Source organism: Anguilla rostrata, chromosome 4 (genome assembly GCF_018555375.3).
Source record: "Anguilla rostrata isolate EN2019 chromosome 4, ASM1855537v3, whole genome shotgun sequence".
Classification (NCBI taxonomy): Eukaryota; Metazoa; Chordata; class Actinopteri; order Anguilliformes; family Anguillidae; genus Anguilla; species Anguilla rostrata.
The window spans coordinates 10,440,952-10,464,110 of NC_057936.1; the positions used below are offsets into that span (position 1 = coordinate 10,440,952).

At 43.2% G+C, this 23,159-nt stretch overlaps 1 protein-coding gene across 1 annotated transcript in view; it reads right to left on the reverse strand.

Moving 5' to 3' along the window:
• The window catches only part of barhl2 (BarH-like homeobox 2), a 60,830-nt gene extending 41,392 nt beyond the window's left edge, over positions 1-19,438 (reverse strand). The window contains exon 1 of the mRNA XM_064330558.1: positions 19,343-19,438. The gene's annotated coding sequence lies outside the window, so the exon portion shown is untranslated. The remainder of the gene's footprint in view (positions 1-19,342) is intronic.
• Positions 19,439-23,159: the final 3,721 nt, after the last annotated feature.

A 23,159-nucleotide genomic window follows, 5' to 3' on the forward strand; every position in this document is an offset into this window, starting at 1 on the left:
CACAGGTTGTATCATTCAGCCAAAGCCAATCCTCTCTTAGAATAAATAATATATACAATGAAATGAATTCATGGAACACCTCATTTGATCCTCAACAGGAGATCTGCAGTCAATGCTTGCAAATCGACAGTGTGATAAATGCGGAAACAGAATATCACTACACACCCTGTGTCTGATTAATATTAATGAAATAAGAAAAAGAGCACAAATATGTAAATTGTAGAGTCCTATGTAATATAGATTGGGCTTGGATACCGACTAAGACTTTGGCTACAAAGGAAACTTGCTAGGCTACTGATACACTTCAAACAAGCTCACTGGTTCGACACTACATTTTCTAAATCAGGATTAATATTTCAACACAAAGATGAACAAAGGGTATTATTCTATTACTATCATTGACTAAATTGAAGGCAATTCAAAACTGAGATGGGACTTAAGAAATTGTCAATTTAACGATAATTATTCTCAATGTAGTACATGACACAGAAGAATAGTAATTTGAAAGAATTTCACATTATTATTATTGACGTAATACAAAAAATAACTAATTATTATATTTTTAAAGGTAGTATACAGTAAACAATGCTGTAGACTTTATTCTACCTCATAACTCATACCACTAGTTTAGATGTAAAGCGAGTAGTCATTCATCTTTTTAGAGAGAATTTGAAAGAGTCACACTTCAGAAGATGCCATATATTTTGACAAAATGAAGAGCCTAACTGCACACTGACTGCAGCACTACATTCTGTCATTAATATAGAGAAAGGGAAAAAATGTATTGCCCTCTCTCCAATCTAAATTTGTTAAATAAAAAAAGCTTTGCTGTATGTATGTATGTATATATGTATGTGTTGAATAAGAATGCAAATAATAGTCTTCCTAAATGAGAGACTTGCAGTGCATCCTGGAACACATTTGGCATGCTTCTTTGGTTTGATGACTTCATTATGCTCCAGTCACAAATCTTTCCAAGTTGCACTTTGACCTCATCAACGGTACAAAGCCGAACGCTCCATGTTAAATCAGCTGTAACACAGCTAATATGAGCCCATCAGGGCTTAGATTTACTCTGTCAGAGTTAATTTAGCATATAACATTTTGCTGTGTGACTTAATAAAAAATACAGTACAAGTAACACCACAGGCACTGCTTGAGCAGTTTTCTTTCTTTCTTTTTTGTCGGTGTTGACAGTGAGCATTTAAATTTGCGGGTATAAATCCTGATCTTCTTGTGTGTGTGAGGATTTACACAAAATTCAGATAAAACAAATTCATATAAAAAAATTATCATTTTGGGGAAAACCAAAAGACCTTCAAATAAATGTAAATAACTGGAACTTGAATTTTTAGGTTCAAAGTTCAAGTCTGCATTCCATCTATTAGGACATCTCTCTACTGACAAATACGACAACAAACTTTGGTGAGGGGGGGGAGGGCAGGAGTGGGGGACAAGATAAAAATAAGACGCGTGGGTGACAAATATGTATTGACCTGCGTCAGACACAAAGAAGGATGCCCTTGACGAGAGCTGGTGTCAGCTGAAGGTAGAGTGTCTGCAGTGTTTTAAATTTGATTGCCAGGGTTGCTCCACTCATCAACCTTCGACTGCACCAGCTGTTTTTCTCTTCCACCAACCCCCCAACCCCACTCCATCCCCCCCCTTCTTCCAGCAGCCAACCACGCCTGACGGCTTGAGGAAGCCTGACATCCTGGAGTTTATATACTTACAACTCCGATGACAACGCGGTGAAGTGAAGATGGGAGAGACGCCTGAGGGAAACGCTGTGCTTAACATGCATATGGCCTTCTTGGCCAACTACTGCAACTCTCTTGTTCGCCACTTATAGCTCTGGCCAACCTATCCGATGGCACCACGGCCAATAAGTATGCGCAAGACAGATGTAACCAAGCATGCTCAAGACAACTGACCTGGAAATCTGGCCCCACCGTGAAAATAGATTCACTAGCCTCTGTCGAAGGTACGTGGCTGAGACTGCTCCTTCTCTTCACCCTTGGAGTCATTCGAACAATACGCTGGTATGGAATAAGTCTTCCATACCATTGTCCTGAAATGTGCTCACCATTCCAATTAATTTAACCTTGTGGGTAAATGCTAAAAAATCTGTTTAAAGCGGATGTGAAGTATGAGGTACAGTTTGTATATAGACATTTTTAGTTATTACAGCATATTAATGGAATCTGATATTTATGATATTTAAAGTATACTACAAGGGAACCATAAACTCTACTTTGTCTTCACCAAATTCAGGAATACATTTACCTTTTTGGAGAGCAATAGTTTTACAATTAGACATGGAGGTTGTAGAGGTATCAGGAGGATGGGATCCATAATATCTACCATTGTGATTATAATGTGAGGCTTCAAGACCCCATTATGGGTGGAGCTACAAGACGCTAAACATCATTCGATCATATGAACCAGTAAAAAAACAGTGCAGTTGTTTCAAATCAGTTTGGCTCTGATACATATCTGATCCTTTCCTTAAAGGCTATATAGCAAATAATCAAATGTAATCAGTTATTTTCAATTATGATTTGGACCACGTTCATATTTGGTCCTGCATCCTTTCCATATCCAAAACGTGGCCAATCGATTTGTGTCTGACCAGACAATTCAGACGTTTTTTTTTTGTCACTCCCCACACGACACGGTGTTGACTGACATCATCCTTTCATGGCAGAAATAAGAAACATGACTTGGCGGATGGGGTAGAGAGAAAAACAGCCGGTTGAGTCTAAACACAAGAATCCGGTCTGGCCACTTGGGAACAAAGCCCAGGTTGTAAGAGAGGGAGACTGACAGAAAGTGTTACTCCACAGTTTCAGAGCGCAATGCTATATGGTTTCCCATGTAAAAGTGCGTGGGAGGACAGCAACAAATAGAATTATTCAGACGTTCAGTAGCATCCATTAATAACCCACCCTATTGGACATCCTATACTTTTTTTCCCACCCGCAACCTCCAAAGTTTCATGTATCCACAAAGCAAATCTGTGCACTTGCATCAAACAATAAGCCTTGAGGTGTGGCATACTGGCTGATGTGCTTAGATTTGGAACCCTAAGGCTGCGGGTTTGATTTCTAGGAGAGGCATTACCACCGTACCCTTAAGCAGAGCGCCTAACCTGAACTGATTTTATAAACATTCGGGGGTATAAATGAGTAATGAGGAGGAAGGTAAGCTTTGTAAGTTGTCCTTGATAAGCGTGTCTGCTAAACAAAGCATTATGTCATTTACCAAGAAATGATTCTGCTGCTACTAATGATTAAATCAAAATAATCACTGCTGGAAAAATGTAGCAGCCTTTTTTTTTTTTTTTTTAAACAACAGCCTTTTTATCGAGAATGTTGCAAATTTGAAATGCAGTAATTTAGAAATGTGACATTAAATAAATTTGGCTTCATGCTGAATTGAAATAAATAGAGAAAACAAAATAATGTGTATTCATGATTTCTTTTCTTTTTTTCTTCTTTTTTCGAGTGCAAACTCTACCCACTTTTTTGAATATAGTAACTTATAAAATGTCACTGCACAAAGTGCAATGATTTGGTAAAAGTACCTTTTTTTACTTGTCATGGTGTGTATTAATGGGTCAAGACCTGCCTCAGTAGCAGTTTTCATTGGTGTGAAAGGCAGCTATTGTGCTGCAGTACACAGAAGCCAAACAGACAAGCTATGCCTTACAGTAGATGCAGTGAACAGCACCAATGTGGCAGCCAACTGCTATGGTTTGGCAGTGCCATGGTGGAGAATTGTCATCAAATTCATCACTGTGTGTACAGTATCGAGCTACATCGTCTCAGCACAATGTAGCTAAGAACATGATTGTCAAGGTACTATTTTCATTAATTAATTGAAACAAAGTCTAACTTCTGATGTTCTAACGTTTCCACTGATAAATTCTGACAAGTAGACTATTCTTATTCTTTCATCCATCATTGTCAGTCATCAGTTTACATCACGGTTGCATGGCATAAGCATACTTTAGCATCTCCTGTGCTTTCTTGTGCCATCAATCGCCACTCTTTATGCAGTCAGCAAAGAGATGGAGGTGCTGTAAGCAGAGGTTTCAGTTCAGAGAGAAAATCTTTAATCGACAAAGTTAATGTGAGATGGACACATAATCCCCAGTATATTCAAAATTAATTATTGGGTTTAATATGGTTGCAAATAATTGTGTTTGAAGTTTAACTGAACTCAAGTTTTAGAACCCAAATCAAATTTATCCCAAATAAATTAGCCGTTAGCCGCTGCCCTGAATTGGACGGTCTTGGCTAATGGCCACAACACCGAACAAAAATGCATCTACAAAGGAACAATAATCAAATAACAAAGGTTTCCTGGCGGGTCTATCTGACAGATATATCAAGATGGTGGAAAAATAGTATATACAATGTAGCGCAAGACCACTCAGTCAGTTGAGCTGACTAAAAATGTATGATTTCACAGTTCTATAATGTGATTTTTAGAGTAGGACAGTGGCATGTAGTAACAAGCAAAGGAAATTGCTTGCAGGTTGTAGCATTTTATAACTTCCTTCACAATAATCCTTGAAATAGCCCAAGAAATATTGTCACAGGACCAAGTAAAATTTCCAGGAAGTGAAACTTTTGTCATACAATTCAAGTTATTAATTTATTGTCATTACTGGTTTAGCGTATTAAATCTGTACCAACACTATCTAGATGCAATTTCTTTTTTATACTAATACTTTAGTTCATCATTTAAATGTAGTGTCACACAATGTAACAATTCATTCACAAGGTCCTTTGCAGATTTCAGAACACAATTTCTTCAGACGAGAAAATTCTGACTATACTTGTTAAATGTGACTGGAATGAGTAAAATTAATTAAATGATATGACATAACCTGTCATCAACTATTATATATCAATAGATTCCTCACCAAATGTGTGTATTCCCAATGGTATTATTCCTTTAAGGTACAGCAAGCAGTTCAATGTATAATGGGAGACTTAGATTTCATATTACAGTATGCTCAAGAAATGAAGGACACATGACTGAACAAATTAACTCAGAGTACTGTGAAATCAAGTGAAAAAAACTGAACATCAGTCCACCTTCTTCAAGATGGGAAAGTGGGTAAGCAGATGGCTTTGAACTGGCGCGTCCTACTGGTGTCACTTTTAAAAGGCGGCTAAGATTCATTCATGTGAGATTGAGAGTAGGACAGCTCATTTCAAACAATTAGTGATGAAAGCTGTGATGTCTGGTGATAAAGAATATATACTGACGTTTCACGTTCTGTCCAATGAAAAGGAAGACTACAGCAAAATGGAGTACTGCCTCCTAAAATGGGCAGTTTGACACCCCAATTAAAAACAGTGCAGAAGTGAACACTTCTGTTATAATCATGCGAAAATCACAATTGTTATTATAAATCTACAATAATTTCAAGAGTCATCATATTGGTTTACATGCAATATAAGACGTTTTGAATGTTTTTGTTTCTTGGAGGGCATTGGCAGTTCATGTTTGTAACAAATTTCTCAGTGAAAATGATTACGTTTCCGCAGGGGTTACACTGTTTCTCTATGCTAGGTAGCTATATAGCTGTATGCATTATACGACAATGTGTTCAAACCTTGCCTTGTTTTGTATGATGTTATGTCGCAAAGTGTCTTGGGTATTCTCACTGTGCAATCCATTCAAATGTCAAATTCCTCCAAAATGGGGCCCAGAGGAACAAACATTCTGCAGTCTGGTGAGTCGCCCTTGTGTCAGAACAAGCAATGGCGCCCATGCCGCCATTTGAAATGTCATGCTCTACCACACATCTACTGCTTGTATATTTAATGCCATGAAACAAACCAAGTCCTTTATATAATTTTGCGGAGTGCATACACATCAACATTCAACATGAATTCAACACACATAACCCTTCCTGATTCTAGGTGTTTAGCACTCTAGGTTTGTGCATAGCTATCTCTAAGAAACAACCAGTCGGCCACACAATGTACAGCTTTAGAAATCAAACAAAGAGAAAAAGAGAAGAAAAAAAAGAACAATTAAATAAAATGTTGTAGTGTAAGCCGCTCTGGATAACTGCGTCGGGTAAATGCCTGTAAAAGATAGAGCAGGCTACTAAATCTATCTACTAAAAGTTGCTCCGAGTCTTCGCACAGTGTAAGATACAACGCAATCGAGCAGCGAAAGGCTGATTATTCAAAGCAGGCGAGGAACAAGCAGAAGTCGCCCGCTGGTGTCACGTCAGGAGGGGAGATTCAGCGGCCGTTTCCTGCGAAACTCTGAAAGCCCACCGTTTCATACAATGCCTCAGTTAATGTTTCCCTTACAAGGGCATGCACCTTCACGGTGGCACTGCCTTGATTGTAGCTTTGCCTATCTCTAGCTCTAGTGGCGTTTGCACACCATGTTAAATGCACTTGTTGTCGTTAGTCACTTTGGGTAAGGGCATCTTGCCAAAAAAAAAAAACAAACGGTGCGTTCTGAGCCTGCTAGCCCCACGGCTCCGTCACGAGAGCTCGTCCGAACGGAAAAGCGGCCGGCGAACGGGCGGACGAGAAGGGCCTCGTCCATCCTGAAGGTCAACCAAAACTAAACGGAGAGCTGTCTCGCAGCCCCCCTCGCGCGTTCCCCTCTTACTTTCTCCTCCTTCTTCTTCTTCTTCTTCTTGCTTTTTCTCCCCGCGAAGTGAGAGCGGAGCCTCCCTCTGACACGCACCGGCAGCAGTGCTGTCCTCAGCATCTCGGCGGGGTGGTGACTAATTGCCCCCGTAAATCACCGCGCAGCCGCGCGCTCCTCCGTTTATTTTTCTGACAGTAATTTAGTGCTTGCTCTTTTACACACTTGTCATTGCGTGTTTTTCCTCACATTAGAAGTCTGTAGAAAAAGGACAGTAATTAACGGCGCGATACATACTCATGGTAGCTCTTTCATCATGGTGTGATAATTGTGTTCCGTGTCTGTCAGGGTAACCTCTCAGTTTCCCGGCCTTCTGCGCCGCTATTTGTCAACCCGGGGATGGCGGGATGCGCCACTGACTGCCGCGTGGCTGCTGGCGGCTAGTTTTCCTATTTGTCCAAAGAGTAGGTCATTTATATTTCCGGTGCAACTTGTCAAAAATATTAGCCTGATCCGCAACAACAAGAAAAGAGATTCATGGTAAACACACCTGGATTCTTGGTAACTAAGGGTTTTTTTTTTTTTTTTTCTCTTTTCCGAGGCGATACGGAGCACCCCATAATAAACAGCCAATGTATTCATAGTGCTGAAACGCAAAAGTCCGGGACAGGAAGGCTGTGCAGAACGACTGCGCCAATTCAGAGCCGCAGTTAATATATTTTCTGCCGAACAGTTTCCATTCTTCCATTGGAAGTAACTGTCAAATAATGTGCAACTAAATCAAACTGTACAGTACCCACCTTTCATACATACTTACTGCATATATAATGTGTACGCTATACTTGCACTATACACGCATGCTATATATATATATATTTCTTTTTTTTCCATTTTTAACAGGAGTAGGACAATGATTCATGCACTGCCTTGTTATTTTGCACTGCTCCGGACTGCGAATGTATCCATCACCACTAACCCGCACCCAAGAGGTTAAGTCATCAATAACTTTGCGGAGGAAAATATTGTGAGAGACTTCAGATTTGATTATGGTTCTTTGACTGCACTCCACTTCCCTCTTGTCGTGCCTCCCCTGGCCCCTCGGCCCCCCCACACCAACACCACCACCACCACCCCCCCCACCCCCCAACCCCCCCCGCCTTCCACCTCCACTCCCACTCCCCACGTTTCCTTGGATTTTTAATATCTTTATTCTCCTGTCACAGACAGGGGCTAATGGGATGTGTGGTCAAGATTTCAGGATCCATCACTGGCTTGGTGAGGAATTAGCATGGGCCCCATGCATCACCTGCCAGAGCTGACAGACCCGCCGTCCCGTGCGCTTCATTATACCCCCTTGCACAATGTTGCCTGTCTCTTCTCCGCGCTCCCCACTGCAGCCAGGAGCCACAGCTGACAAAAGGCCCTGCCACACCCCTCAATGTCATCCCGGGCCGCCAGCCAGTAAATTAGGAGACACTGTCGCACTTTTAAAAATTAAGGATGGGGGCCCCGGCATTCCCTGGCACGCCCCGGCTCCCCGACTCCTTTCCCGTTCCCCTGTTTTTTTTTTTTTTTTTTTGGGTGGGGGGGGGGGGGGGGGGGCGTGGGGGGTTGGGGATGCACGCGGGGGCGTTTGGTGGGAATTAGGCTGTTTAAAACCATTAGAATAATTAGGGCTCCTTTGCCCCCGCCGCTGTGGAGAGGAGTGAGCTTTGATTACGGGGCGTCCCCGCCATTGTTATCGGGGTCCGCCGGTCTCATTTACAGCGGCTGACCCCGCCGGTTCCCTCTGAGCCCGGTCCGGGCGCCCCGCGAGAGCATCTCTCCCTCTCTCTCTCTCTCTCTCTTTCCCCCTCTCCCTTCTCCCCGGCAGATTATATCAGTAACTGCTAAGAAGGTCACGGCAAAATGAAGAGACTAAAGCAGGGCTACAGCTGGGGACTCTGCCCCTTCCTCTCCCTCTTCCTCTTATTAGCAAATCAAAGCTGCCGGAAAGATTCACACTTTTCACCTGATTTTGTCCTTTTCCGCTAATCATGTAGCAATTTCGCCTTGACTGACAGTTTTCTTTATAATTGGCCATGATCTGGCAGGGTTCTAATAACCAGAAAATCCCCTCAGAGGGTCCACAGGCTCTGGCGACTTGTCTCTCCATATATCCCCACCCCCCACCCCCCCCTCCCCGACGCCCCCTCCCTTGCCCCCCCTCCTCCCTCCAGCACCATCTGCAGGGCTGCCGGCACGCCACGTTGTTTGTGCGCGCAGGCGAGCTAATCTTAATGTTCAATAATGGTGTGAATATTCGATGAGCGGCAGAGTTAAGGACTCGTGGTAGCAGACTCTAATTACTGTTCATTTGCCAGAGTATCAAAGCCTAATTACTGTTCATTTTATGCTCCCAAGGAAAAGAGAAAAGTCAAGGCAGGGTTTTTTGGAGACACCCCCGAGAGATCCAGCAGTCGGCCCTTTATCCGTCTCTCTCTCTCTCTCTCTGTTTAAATAGGTTCAGCGCTGGTGTGTTCCTCTCTATCCTGCAAGCAAACAAACAAAATTCTACAAACAAACACACTGATCAATCTGAAAAGATAGGAAGAGAGAGAGCGGCGGGGGGGGGAAACGTGAGAAAGCGAGGGCACGAGACGTAGAGAGACAAGGGGAGACGGGGGGAGGAGAGAGAGAGAGAGAGAAAAAGAGAGGGAGAGAGAGAACGTCCGTAATGCTGAGCTTATTGTTTCTTTTACTCCTTCTGCTTTGTCTTTTTAATGTGTTTTGGGTAAATATCAGACAAGGAGGGGGTTGGGGAAGAGGGGGGTGGAGGTGGGTTTGGGGAGGGTGGGGGGGGGCGGGGGGGCACTGCCATCATTTCTTTTTGCCTTCACCAGAAAAAAAAAGCCTTCTTCTCACCTAATCATGACAGAAGCCACCGCAATCGCTATCTGCCACCCATTTGACAGTTTCTGTCACCAATTAGCAGCTAAACCGGCATCACCCAAAACAAGAAAACGAAGCAATCTATATGTCTATTATTCGACGTGTGACTTGTGTGTGTCTGGGTTTCTTAAAAAAAAAATAAAATAAAAAAAATAAAAAAATTCCTCTCCCTCTTACATCAGGGTACACGGGATTGCCATCAATCCGACTCCACCGGCAAGCCCCGGATCAGCATGCCCGGATCCGCGCGAGGGGCCCTGATGGGTGGGATTAAATTGTCTGTTTTTCCTATCAGGAAGTTTGTCGGGTGAATTTCCACCCGCGCTCCTTGAATTTACAAGCCGCCGACAACAGCTTAATGAGGCAGCCAAGCTGTTCGCCGGGCCGCGGCTCCCCGGGACGGGATGGTAAATGAAAAGCCGCCGCGACACGCGCGGTTTGTTATCATTCAATCTGCTCGAAGCCGCAAACCGGTCATTATCCAGCCATTATTTTCGTTGATTTACAATCGCGGGCGGAGGAGGCGATTGCCGCGGCTTGTTCGGTTCCCCCAGCGGGCGGATGGGAACCAGCTTGTAATTTGCATTTACACGATCTGACTGAGCAGCTTATTAGATCTGGATATTTATTTTCCACTTAACCGATGTTTGATTACACTTTAATAAAGTACAAGAAAACTGTCGAGCCGCCTGTGTCTGATTGATCCTGCCTGGTGGTTTCTTTGGGATTTTTTTGTAATGAAACAAGAGAGACTGGGGATGAGGCAGCTTAGGCAAGTGATAAAAAAAAAAAAAAACACAGTTGAAAATTACTCACAGGGATGAGTGGGGAAAAAACGGGGAGGCAAAACAGAAGGTGACAAGAAGTCCTCTCTATTCCCGCTCCGGGACTCACATAGCAGGCTCAAATCCCTCAGTTCAGCACACTGCCAAAATAAATAAATAAATAAATAAATAAATAAATAAATAAATAAAGCACACCTGAGCATAACGGTATTCCTGACGAGGACGCGCTACGCGTCAGCAGGGTTGTGCTTTGTGTCCTTCCGGCTCGCTGTCCAGACGTCCGGAATTGGCAACCATCACCACCCTAAACCCCCCCACCCCCCACCCGCACCCCCACCCCCACCCCACCTCCTCCTCCCCACCACCACCACCACCACCGCTGTGAAAACACAGAGGGCGGTAATTAAACATTATTGACCAACTGGAAATTTCATTAACCGCTTTTGGTTCATAAAGGCTTTCCGCCCCAACGGATCAGGAAGGGCAGGGTGACTGGAAGCACAGAGGACGCCTCGCCGAAATGGTCTCGCCGTTCTCCCCGAAAAAAGCGCGTCTTCGACTGGTGCCCGATTTCATGCCGCCACCCTGATGCTGTTCGTAAGATCACATTATAAACGTAGTATTCTTCCCTCCAACGTGCAACCTCATATTCGGTAAAGCGAGGGTTCGTTTAATTCTTATCTATTTTTCAAAGAAACGTAACATGCTGTACTTCCCGATAAATCGCAGACAGCCTAGGCCCATTGATCCTTTAAAACAATGGCGCTATGGGAGGCACTTAATTCCTACCTCTATAAGTCAACCTCCTTCAGATTTGCAGCAAATGGCGTGATATGGATGGGTCTTTCAGAATAGCTCATCGATTATGGACAATCACTTTAAGGGGTATGATATTGCGCTGAAGTTAATCAATATTTGCCTTAAAAAGCCATTAATAACCGGAGTGACATTTGACGAATATCTGGCGATAGCAGCACGAGCCTCGTGCATCGCGTTTGTATGCGTTAAAATGCACAAGAGCCTCTTTCGAGCCATGAAAAATGACTCCATCAATACCTACAATCGCTTACACCCATTGTCATTTCTGCCCCACACAGCCGCCCCCTACACGTATGGAAAACGTGTATTTTCATTCAGACTGTTAGTGGACCAATACGTGCTGCTGTCTTTCTGCCAAACATAATCTGCCAAACATCATATTATGACCTCATCTTTTGTCCCAATAACATGAAACCAGTTTGAGTAAGGGTTAAGGGTTTCTTTGTTAATGGGAGTAACAATCACGTACTGTATCAGAGTCAATTCTACACACTCAAATGCAGCGCACTACAACTGCAGTGTATCATTTAGACATTAAAAGACTCAGAAGAAGCATTTTCTTTACTGTACATGTACGTAACACTTTTTCTCTAGCTACTCTTTGCTTTTTGTAATAGCTTAAAGCAATGCTCAGAATGACTCCATTTCGGTCAATATCATGTTTGTTCGATTAATGTATTGAGACCTACTGCTGCTTCAGTTGAGGACTTAATGCTTGACCTCCTCAGCACAGTCCTCTGTAGCATTGCCCTGCTCTGTATACCCTACAACAACACCATCTCCTCACAAACAGAGGAGAGGCCTACCTGGCTTTCCTAACGAAATACAAAAGGTGAGCCTTTGGCCTGAAGCACTGCTCATTTAAAACATAAAAGAAGTGCATCCTTCCCTTTTAACGCTGCCACACACCGGTCTGTCTCCTCCTCTCTCTCTCTCTCTCTCTCTCTCTCTCTCGCTACGTTCTCGCGAGTCTCCATCTCCCACTGTGCTCCATCGTCACCTAACCCCTGCCGTATGGCAAACAATCGCGCCTTCTCCTAAGCTGGCGGCCGAAACGCGACCGAGACGCGGCGCACGTAGCGCACGCCCCGCTCTCAGAGGCTACGAGCGAAACGCGCATCAATTACGGCCCCGGCGCACAGATTGAGACGTCAGCCGCGACCGTCCCCCGCGCGCGTGTCAGCGGGTTCGCCCCGGTTCAGAGTTCAGCGGTAAACGGCGACCTCCCTTTCAATTAGTTGAATGGGCAGCGCCGACAGCACAAAGGGGCGGTTTCAAATGATAGGGCCATTTCTCCGGACACTGAATAGGGCACTAAATCACTTCACTGCCCAAGTGTTGTCCATTCTTTTCTCTTTTTTTTGGGGGGGGGGTGGTTATTGTTGGGGGCGGGGCTTCTTTGAATCATTGAAACTCTCATTTTGTTTCTGTGGTCTCCTGTCATAGTTCTAACAGGGTCAGATATTGTTCATTCTCTGCTTTGTCCCTGTTTACCCAGTATAAAGCAGAGGCCCGATCTCCTAAACAACTCAACACAACAACAATTTAGACTCACTTGTTCATTTTGGGGGTATTTTCCATGTTAAATAAACGTGATGCTGCAATTTCCTACCTGCTTTGAGCTTCTCAGGGAGTCTTGCAAATGCAACCAGCACCATTTAACCTCAACAAGAACCTTTCTTCAGAAAGTGCCATGCTCCTGGGTTTTTTTTTTTTCTCACAAGATTAAAACCCATTATTTCTCTTCCTCAAATATCACAGATCTGTTCTGGGTCATACTGAGAACCAAGGCAAGCAATCTTGAGGCAGTCGGGTCAAATCTTTAAACAGTGCTCGGACCCCGAGGAAATAAATTGATTGGTGGGGATGGGGCGGGGGCTGGAATTAAACTGCTGACTGACAAATTCTGGCCCTGCAGGGGAAAACAAGGAGCACATTCCCTGACATCATTTCTGGATCGCTTTGTTTTTCAATCTCCTTTTGCTCATTGACAAACGCATGAGCAGCATGATCAATAACACAGAGGAGCAAGACCTTCTAACTTCTAGGCCTCTGTGGAAATGAAACTATTGCTTATTTTCTGACCCACAGTTACATCACGGTACCAAAGAAAGCGAGCACGCGCCTATTTTGAGACGCATCCCAACACAAATGATTGCATCGTGGAAAAATAATATAAATGCGCACGTGACCATGTGCATATGCGTGTGCGTACTCATGCATGCGTCTGTGTCTGTGTGCGTGTGTGCGCGCGTGCGTATACGTGCGAGACAGCGAGAGACCTAAAAAAAATCAATAAATGACTCTTCCCTTTAGTATAAAGTATTTAAAAATTGACCCCTGGGGTCTGCTTTGTCCGTGACTGCAGGCGTTATTATACCCTGGCTGTCACAAAGTAGCCCCTCAGGTCATTACTTCCACGCAGCCAGGACCCTTGGCAGGATAACAAAAGCAGAGTGCACTCCTACCCGGGCTGGAGTGAGCGGGGAGCACTGGCCGCAGATCTGAGGAATGAGATATGTGGAAGATGGCAGGCCTCGCGCGCGGCCCGGACCGGCCCCCCGGATCCAACGCGCTCCGTCTGATTGGCTAGCAAACGCTCGCCCCGTAAAGGAAATAATTGTGCGCTTTTCATGCCTTTTGCTCGATGCATATATTCTTTTTGTTGGAACGCCGACTGGACCTGGAAGGGCTCTCATTCCGAGAGGCCTGCCTCCTCGCGCCCGTTCGCTTCGCGGGGAGGAGCGGTTTTGGCGCATCCCGCCCCCAAAAGATCTTCTACGCCAGCCTCGGCGCCGAACTGCATCGACGCCCAGCGGCGAACGCGGATCGCCTCGCGATCTATCGCAATCGTGCCACCAGGCAGAATTTGTTGAGTTAAAATGCCTCTCTGGAACTACTGTGTGTGTGTGTGTGTGTGGGGGGGGCGGGGGGGGCAGGCAAGGGAACAGCATGCACAGTAAACAGAGTGGGCCTTTAAATGGGACAGTTAATGCGGAAAAGGGCAAGCCATCGGCACCACATGCTATTTAATGGGTTCCATGTGGAAGGCGGAGACCCCTCTGCCTTCCACAGGAGCACTCCGGCGTACTGCAGGACAGTCCCACAATGACAACACTGGGGACTAATTACACGTCTCCCCACTCGCCCCCTAGAATACTGCGGGACAAAATAAACATTACTACCTCAGCAAAGTCGAACCAGAGAGCGGAAAAAAGGGGGAAGCAAATTATACACCAGACCCCCCCCCACTGCCACCACCCCTCCCCATTACCGACCCCCTTCCCCCCACAGCCCAAGTCCCCTCCCACCTTTCTCCACCAGCAGTTTTGTTTTTCGAAACCACCCTCGGATGCGTGATTATTATGCAGGGGGAGGCCTGCTGGGAAGAGGGTTGTAAAGTATGGGGAAAGAGTGGCATCTGTTTGACCAGCGCACACTGCAAACCCCTTATTCCCAAGCATATGCACAGCGAGCAGACCCAGCTTCCTTTGAATGCGTGCAGTAACACTCACTTCAGGTGCCAGGGAATGCAGTCTACCAGGCCTGAATTTTGGATGGTCTCCTGCTCTGCTTCAATAAGCTAAAGATTTGGACCCACACCAACGAAGCGCCGTAAAACATCATCAACTGGCGCTTCAAGGCAAAACATAGTTTACCAATCAGATGAAACAAAGGTTACACAGCATATTTCAACAAGCAGTTTATGCGATTTTGTGGAGAATATTATTTCTTTGTTTTTTTTTTTCTGCGTGAAATATTACCACATTCTTGACGTGCGCTGAACCACAACTTTTCAACCCAGAGGACAAATGTGGAGAAAATTGAATGGGCACTGGAGGACCCATCCATACGAATCACGCACTCTCTTCGTAGTCGTTCAAACTTGATGGGGCTGTTTACACGAATAAAGTGGGATGAAAGAGTTTGGGCCCGCAGCTCTGGCTCTACCTACGCTGAACAGGTAGCCCTGCTATGTGGTCCACCCGCCCGAATTCTCTCTCAACCGCTCACAGCCGTCCCATTACTCCTTCGCCAGCGATGAGCAGCTGTCTGTCCCCTTTCATGTGTTCTCTTTTTGTTGTACTGCACTTTCCTTTCCCCACCACTGGCTTCCTGCACTGAGGCAGAAAGCAGCGAGAAGCGGAACAAAGTCGGGCGACGTGCAAAACCTGTCAAAGCGTTGAGAAGCACAAAATGAAACTGCACCGCAGCGGTGAGTTCAAATCTGTGGAGGGAACCCGGAAAGACAAAAGGAGGGGGCGGTCGGGGGAAAAAGGTTCACGACTCCCAAATGCGGCCGCAACCGAAGCAAAACTCTGAGATATACAGCGAGCGATGGCTAGCGTGAACAGTTTGGACCACAATTCAAATGCACTGCCATCCCAGCTAGCGTAAAATGTTATCCAAACTTTTTAGAATGCTGCAGCAAGGACTTGTGAATAACATTTACACAATGTTTCCTATCTATCAAGTCAAGTCAGTGACCAAGCATCTACTGAATAGCGAGATGAACTGTTGAGTAGATTTACCAACAGAAAAAGTAGCTATCGTGTGGTCAAAACTCCCAGAACTGTCCTTTCGTCAGCACATTCCCCGGTCAGCCAGAATTGTCCGCAGTCATAAAGTAGTGACCACAGAAAGCCAGCACAAGCTGCCAAGCTGGGAGTAATTGCACACCTTTCAAACGCTTACCTGTTTTACCTGTACCGATCCACCATAGAGTCCACCCAGCGGAGCAGAACTCTGCTTTTTTCTGCCTCTATCCGCTTAAGCGCCATGTGGCCATGCTCAACCCTGGACCGAGAGCCAATGTCATAAATCAAGCTGACGACATTCCCATTTTACAGTGAGGAGAAGAAAAAAAGAAACGGCTACGAAGCTTATAAATACATCAGAGAAGCTGAATTACTTGTGGGGTTATCTGTAAAATTTGACATCAAGGTTAGTACTTAGAGCATACTTGAGCATTTAGATACACTAATGCAATTTCTAATGCAGGACTGAAGTACCACTCGAGAACATGGAAAAACTGACTAACCGAACATCACATTGTTTCAATCTAGTGTTCAAACCAAAGGTAAGAGACTGTTGAATATGATTAACTGTCAACATAAAACATGGTTTATAAAAATAAAATAAAAAGTGGGATGAGGGAGAACAAAGTATTTCCTGTCAGAACTGCATTTTACTGTTGAATAATCTTCTTTTGCCAGGCCTACAAGGTTTCAGCGCACAGGAACGGACAATATTATTTGGTGCTACGTTATTTATTTATTTTTCGCTGCTGTATGCGAGACCACACACTGAGGCGAGTAGATTAGATAACGTGTATTACTTATATCTTTATCACCAATAATCACACTTCTCGATGTGTGCCGTTACATTCGGTCGAAATAATGAGAGCATGCATAAACTGATGGTTGAACAGAAAAGCTCACCATGCATGCGAACATCTTGGGAGCGTCGTGCTGGAGGTGAAGAAAATACTATTATCTACGTGCATTGTATGATTAACGTTTCCTCGTCGTAGAAGGGGTGTTGGAAGTGTTTTGTACAAGCATTTCAATTTCAAAATGCAGTTCTTAACTCGTGCGGCAAACTACAAATGTATGTGGCATCTGTTTTCTCTGTTAGATACTTGAATGTTAAACGTGTGATCAAGATTATAATACAATGCGTTGGGTAAAAGTTCATGAAGAGGCCTTCCTGTGATGCAGTGAAACCAGTGACCAGTGTTTACCTCTTTTTAAAGGTCATACAATATTTACTCCCCCTGCTGGAACGCCAACAAAATGCATTAAGAAATGGACAGATGACAGAGGCCTTGCTCAGCCGTGCACCTTGAAGGCGAACCGTAAGGACAGATTTTCTTTCAATAGCCAACACTTCAAATGCTACATTGAAATCCCAACTAAATCTCGTAAATATGGAATAACCATTACGTTGTCATCTCAAGTGATACAAATACCGTGGCCTTTTCTCAGAAAATATTAAACCTAAGGTATATCATTGCAGGGGCTTTTTAAGAAATACATTTTTATCAGACCAAAATGTCATATTTTCCCCACTGAAACGTGAATATATCGCCTACTTCTGTTTCAAACACCCACGCTGCGGAGAATAAACAATCATTTTGAAGAAAATGATCGTTTTAAAAACCTACTTGCCCCAAGGGCTGGAAAGTCCATTTTTACTTTATTAAAAGTTGGAGATTGCGTTGTTTGCTATTTCTGCATATCATGGTTGATTGGTGCTGGCTTAAAAACCTTTCACAAGGGTGAGTAATTGAGATAGAAAATATGGTAATTTGATACCCTGAGGTTTTGAGTAATAAAAACAGTAATCCTTGGAATAAAACAAGTAATAAATCCTAAAGATATTTTTATTATATTGCATTCCCGGAAAGAATAGTTTCATTCTAAAAACGAGCTTCATTATAAAGGTTTGCAAAGAGCTTATACCAAGAAGGGAGAATCTAAGAAAGGAAATGTGAAGAACAACGATACAATAGTAATCTGGAGAAAATAGTAGACTTGATACATATAATGTTTTCCCCCATATTTTCCTTTCGTTTATTTAACCAATGAGACTTGTTTGACTGTTTGGGGGGGAGGGGGGGTGGTACTATTGTGGAGAATCCATTTCTTATTGTGATACATTTACAACTTAAACAAATGGTCCAAACAGTGTGGCGCGCCCATGTAACATATGGAAAAGCTATGAACTCGCCCAATCACAATACGAAAATGTGAATCCTTTTTATGGAAAGTTATATATCACAAGTCTGTTGATCATTAACGATATGATTACCATTGGATAGTCTCACAAGGTGGCACATTTATTGGGAGGGCAGCAGATGGGGACGTACATTTTCCTTGCAAATACTTTTGAAATTGCTCTTTGGGTAGCAGTATAAAAATGATGTACTATACGGGCGCCATGCATTCGTAGCGCAAGGGCAAAGCGTCCAGATATGAACAATAAAAACATCACATCCTCATTGTCACCAGTGATTGATCTACACAATGCTACAGGAAACTTGTTGGCTTACTGGGGATGCGGTGCTAATAATTCATGGCAAAAATGCATGCAACCTATCGGTCTGCTGCTGCTTCCAGGATGGCAAGAACGTTTCCCCGGCGAAGATACATCATTTTCTATTGTGTGAGCAATATTCAATGTCAACGAAAAGATGTTGTTATAAAGAAGGGGAGGGGTGTTTGGGGGGCGGGGGGTGGGGGGGATACAACAACGGGAAAAGCCTTGACTTGCGCATAAGAGAAAGCATGCTTTCGTAATGACATATATACCTTCTTAAGCCCCGCAAACAGATATCCGAAACCAATTTTCATTATCATATTGATTGAAATAGTTCATCATAGTGTAATTTTAGGTTTAACGCCAACGGATTGGGAAAGAGAGCAAAGAATTATCTAACAAAAGAACAGCATTCTACCACGGGGACGTTTCCCTGTTCCAGTTCATTGATGGAGTTGATTAAGTTTAAATGAAGCAGACACTGGATAAAAGTAAGGGTATTGACCAGCGGGCACTGTGCTGCGCGCTTGAAAAAGCCTGATACATGCAGAAAAGCAAGATTTGCTAAATGCTCTAATCTTCAATCAAATCTTACATCAATACAGACAAAGTTTCGTAATGAGAGATTCAATGAAGCATGGAGGAGAAGGAATTAATCCTCTTGGTCTAAACTGGGTTCAACTTTGAAGCTTGCTCCTAAGGATAGACAGTTATCTAAATGCTAAATAAGAAACGTATTGTACTTTTCACGGCATGCTAATCTTTTGTCTATTTCATCTCCATTATTTGCACTCATAGATTCCTGTTGTTGATCTGGCGATTATATGAACCCTGTATGGCGGATAGAAGCAAGGAATCACATCGGAATACTTAACCGGCGTGTATATACCGCTAATTCAAAAAATAAGGCTGGCAATTAGGCACATTCATTCCAAACGGTAGGCAGTCTCCGTCTTGTCCTAGAGAGTCAGTAGGCTAATTTCTTAATATTGTCAGGGGCAAAACTACAGTAGCCTAGTAGTAAACCAAGGGTTTATTATTACAACCCTCGAAAGGCCTGGGCTACAAAATCAGCAATTTCATTTATTAATAGTTTATTTTTAAAATGTTTTGAACTGGCTTTTTTTACTTACGATATCACCACCGGTTTAATCGCCGGACCCAGTCTGAAAGCTATGTCCTTTTACTGTAGGTGTGTTTCGTGATTATACTGTAGATGTCAAATCAAGTTTACCCCGGAAGGCAAATTGAAAGTGCGGTTCTTTTAATGCCTTGCGCGACCTTCGGGGAGGATACCGAATTTCACAACATTCATAGAAAAACAGTTAAGTAATTCTGTCAGTTATAAAATTCGACAGGTTTTGGTTAAACGTGGCTCAAAACAATAAACATTTTCATTATGGATTAGGAGTTAATAGAGGCACACGCGCGCGTAGGCTACACATACACACACGCTTGCGTACGCACACACATGCACGCACGCACGCATACAAACACATACAAAACCAGAGAAACACATTTTTAATACAGAACAAAGGAGCCAAGTGCATTCGTACAATTAAGGGTATGGTAATTTAAACAGGTTACTGCAGGCCTATTTGATATTTTGATACTTTCATGAGGGTCGTATCAGGGACATATCGTTTTCTGAATTCGGTGTTTCACAGTAGCCTATCAGTCCGATTTATAACATGAATTTAAAGGGGGAAATTCTGAAGATTCTACTTTAGAACAGTGTCGCGAGTGGTTACGACTCTGGTAGAAGGTGAACAAGTGAAGAGAAGCTGTAAGCCTGCGGTGACAGGTAGTAAGTACCATATCTAACAGGTGACAAGTCCCAGGACGAGCAGCAAATTTTACACACGCGTTGTCAGCTTGGAGCCTTTCAAGAGGCGACATGGCCCGGAGAAATAGAAATCACTAAACTTCCAAATAAGACGAATTCTTCGGGTTCATTTACCTTTTATGCAACTTCGCTTGCCGTCGCTAATTATCTACTAAATTCAGTTGATAAAGAAAGCAAAAACCGCCATTACCTAGAATTAAATACGCATTCCGAACGCGAACTGAAAAATGGCCATACAAAATTTTATATAAGATCTTATTGTAGAACTACTGGTATATTTAAACATAAATAATGTCAATATATTACATGCAGCCTAATGGTTATTTTTATTTATTGCTTGGCTACGCTAGTCCTGTAACAACTTAGTTAGTCTACTTGGAGAGATTAATGACCGAGTAAAATCAACTCGTTTTTCGAGTATTATTTCAGTTCAAACGTTATGGCAATTTTTAATTCTGGATGAACAGGCCTACACTGAGGGCAACAGATAATGCTGAACGAGTGTAGCCTGTATGGTGTGGGTAGAATAGCCTATATTATTAGGACAAACGCGAAATATTGCTAGCAATGCAATGTCTGTGCATTGATTGTGTTATTATTGCTTCTCTAAGTCGTGAGGCTTAAAGCCTCTAAGTAAGGTATGCTGTCAAAATTCCAATCTGATCTTCATGTTTGTATCTTAAACAGAGTGTGTTATCTGATTCGTTTTCTTCTCTCAAATCGACAGGATATACAACCCAGGAGATCTGCAATAAAACAAACTGCGTTCTCAAAGGTATGTGTGACTTTAGCCGCGTTTCCACCGCAGGAACTATACCCCGGAACTAGGAACCTTTTGAGGAACTCAGTGCGTTTCCACCGCAGGAACTAGGGTCTAAATTTAGTTCTGGGGGCTTTGTTTTACCCCCCAAAACGTTCCTGCTCGGGGGGTAGTACTTTCCGAAAGTACAGGAACCTTTTGGGTGGAGCTTGCAGCGCTGAACATTTCTGATTGGTCGAGTACTCGTAGCATTTGTGTTGTATTTATTTTCCGCCATTACCCGCCATGTTTGAAAATATGCAGCGGCAAACCAATTTATTTTCATAATAACTTCAAATCAAACTTGTATGTTATGCGGCGCAGTAGCCTACTTTTGGTTATAGCCTGCCAACGTCTTGGAATTATAACGTGTGCTCTTCTGTTCTTTTCTTGCTTTAGTATTCGTTTTATAAAATGCTAAGCATTCGTGCTGGGACAGCATATTACGTAGGCTACCAAAACATTCAAACGGATTAATTCGGTTGCTGAATATTTTCTTCCGGATTTTCTTTGCTAGCCCGTTGTTGACTCAAAACGTTTGATACAGTTATGTGAGGTATGCGGTAGTTCTGCATAATTAACATTGGTGATACAGTACAAGCAAACTGGAAATCACCTTCCGCACTTTTTATCCGGGTAAAATAACAGGTTAATTCTAGTAATCTTCCCTTTAGCTTTTTCAGACTGCCGTAATTTTACTCAATTTTACTGCCATTTTTCGAAAAGACCAGGAAGACTATGGACTCATTTATGGTGCATGGTTCGCATCTGGAGGGCACACTTCGCTGCTCGGCTAGCAGTAACTTCGAAGGAAAGCAAACGGTGGCTGTACCACTACTAATTTACATTTTCACGCAAGTCCGAGTTTTCGTTCTATTCTTGTCATTTTGCGATTAGCCTGATATGGAATTGACGACGAGAAAGTAATAAAACAGCAAATTGTTTACAATGTGTGCATGTTTTCTGCTGTTAATGAATGTTTGAGAGGATATATGAAAATCAATAAATACAAAAGTAACCATATATAGTCATTGTTGGTAACCCGTTGTATATAAGTGGAATAAACCCCTCCGGGCTGTCCCGGTTATTAGAAAATAATGTAGGCTACTTCGGTGGTAGTATGGGGTTACAGAAGAAATCATATGACAGATGGACCGACGACAACGTCAGTGAGCTAATTTGCCTAATCTTCGCGGTACTTTAGACCCCGGTGGAAACGCAGACAACCATTGGCTGAAGGAACCTTTTAGTTCCTGGTAAAGTAGTTCCTGGGACTGAAAGTTCCTGGTAATTTTGGTGGAAACGCGGCTTAAGTTCTGATGCGTTTGCCTGTTAGTTGCACATTGACTGTCTTTTAATCTGTCAGTTATTTCCTTTCTGTTTTGTCATCTGCTCTATATATTCACTTGTGGCCTGACACTTTTTTCAACTCCCGTATACATTTGGGTCGCAATTAAATATACCAACAAAGCAAACGCATCCGCAGTCCGCTAAGCGACACACACGTAGAGAAACAATATTCCACGTTTAAGCTGCAGCGGAATTAAACCCACAGACACCAAAAAAATACACCATTTGACGTTTTCTTTGCAGGATTTTTTCTCGTGTTAAAGCAATAGGTAGAATACGTCACGGAAAACAATATGTGAACATGTAGCTTATGTATAAGGCTACTCATAGGCCTATTAAGTGCAAACTAATGGAATGCTTCAATATTGTATTTTTGTAAGATATAATCACTGTGCAGTTAGGCCTGTATATATCTATGAAATGCGTATCCAGTAGGCCAATACAATACAGTGTCTGTGTAAGGACAGTTTTTTATATCTTGTAAGGACAAGGCCTTCAGAATAATAAGAAACTGTGGTCTATGCCGTTTGCTATGTGCGTTTTTGATGTTAGTGAAACACCAGGAGGTTACATGCCCGTGCTGACAAGCAAGGTGCAAAAATAGGATGCGCTATCCGGCCTAATTTTAAATCATCTTAATTAATACAAAATGTTCTCAACGGAAACTCCCAGAGGTCTGCTACCACGAGGTCTCACAGCACACCAGACGTTTACTCTAGATTCTGGAGGTGGGCTTGTGACCTGGGGAATGGGAGACAGTAGGGGTGAAGCCAGGTTCAAATCATAAAACACTGGGATCTCGTTGTACTGTTAATAAAGATAACACAATGTTGGTTCAGTGTTAAGAATCGTATTGTTGGCTGCTGAAAAATGAAGCTGGCTGTTTTGGCCTGTGTTGAGGCTGAGGAAATGTTATGAAATAGAGCAATGCTTTTAAAATGCTCGATTTGAACAT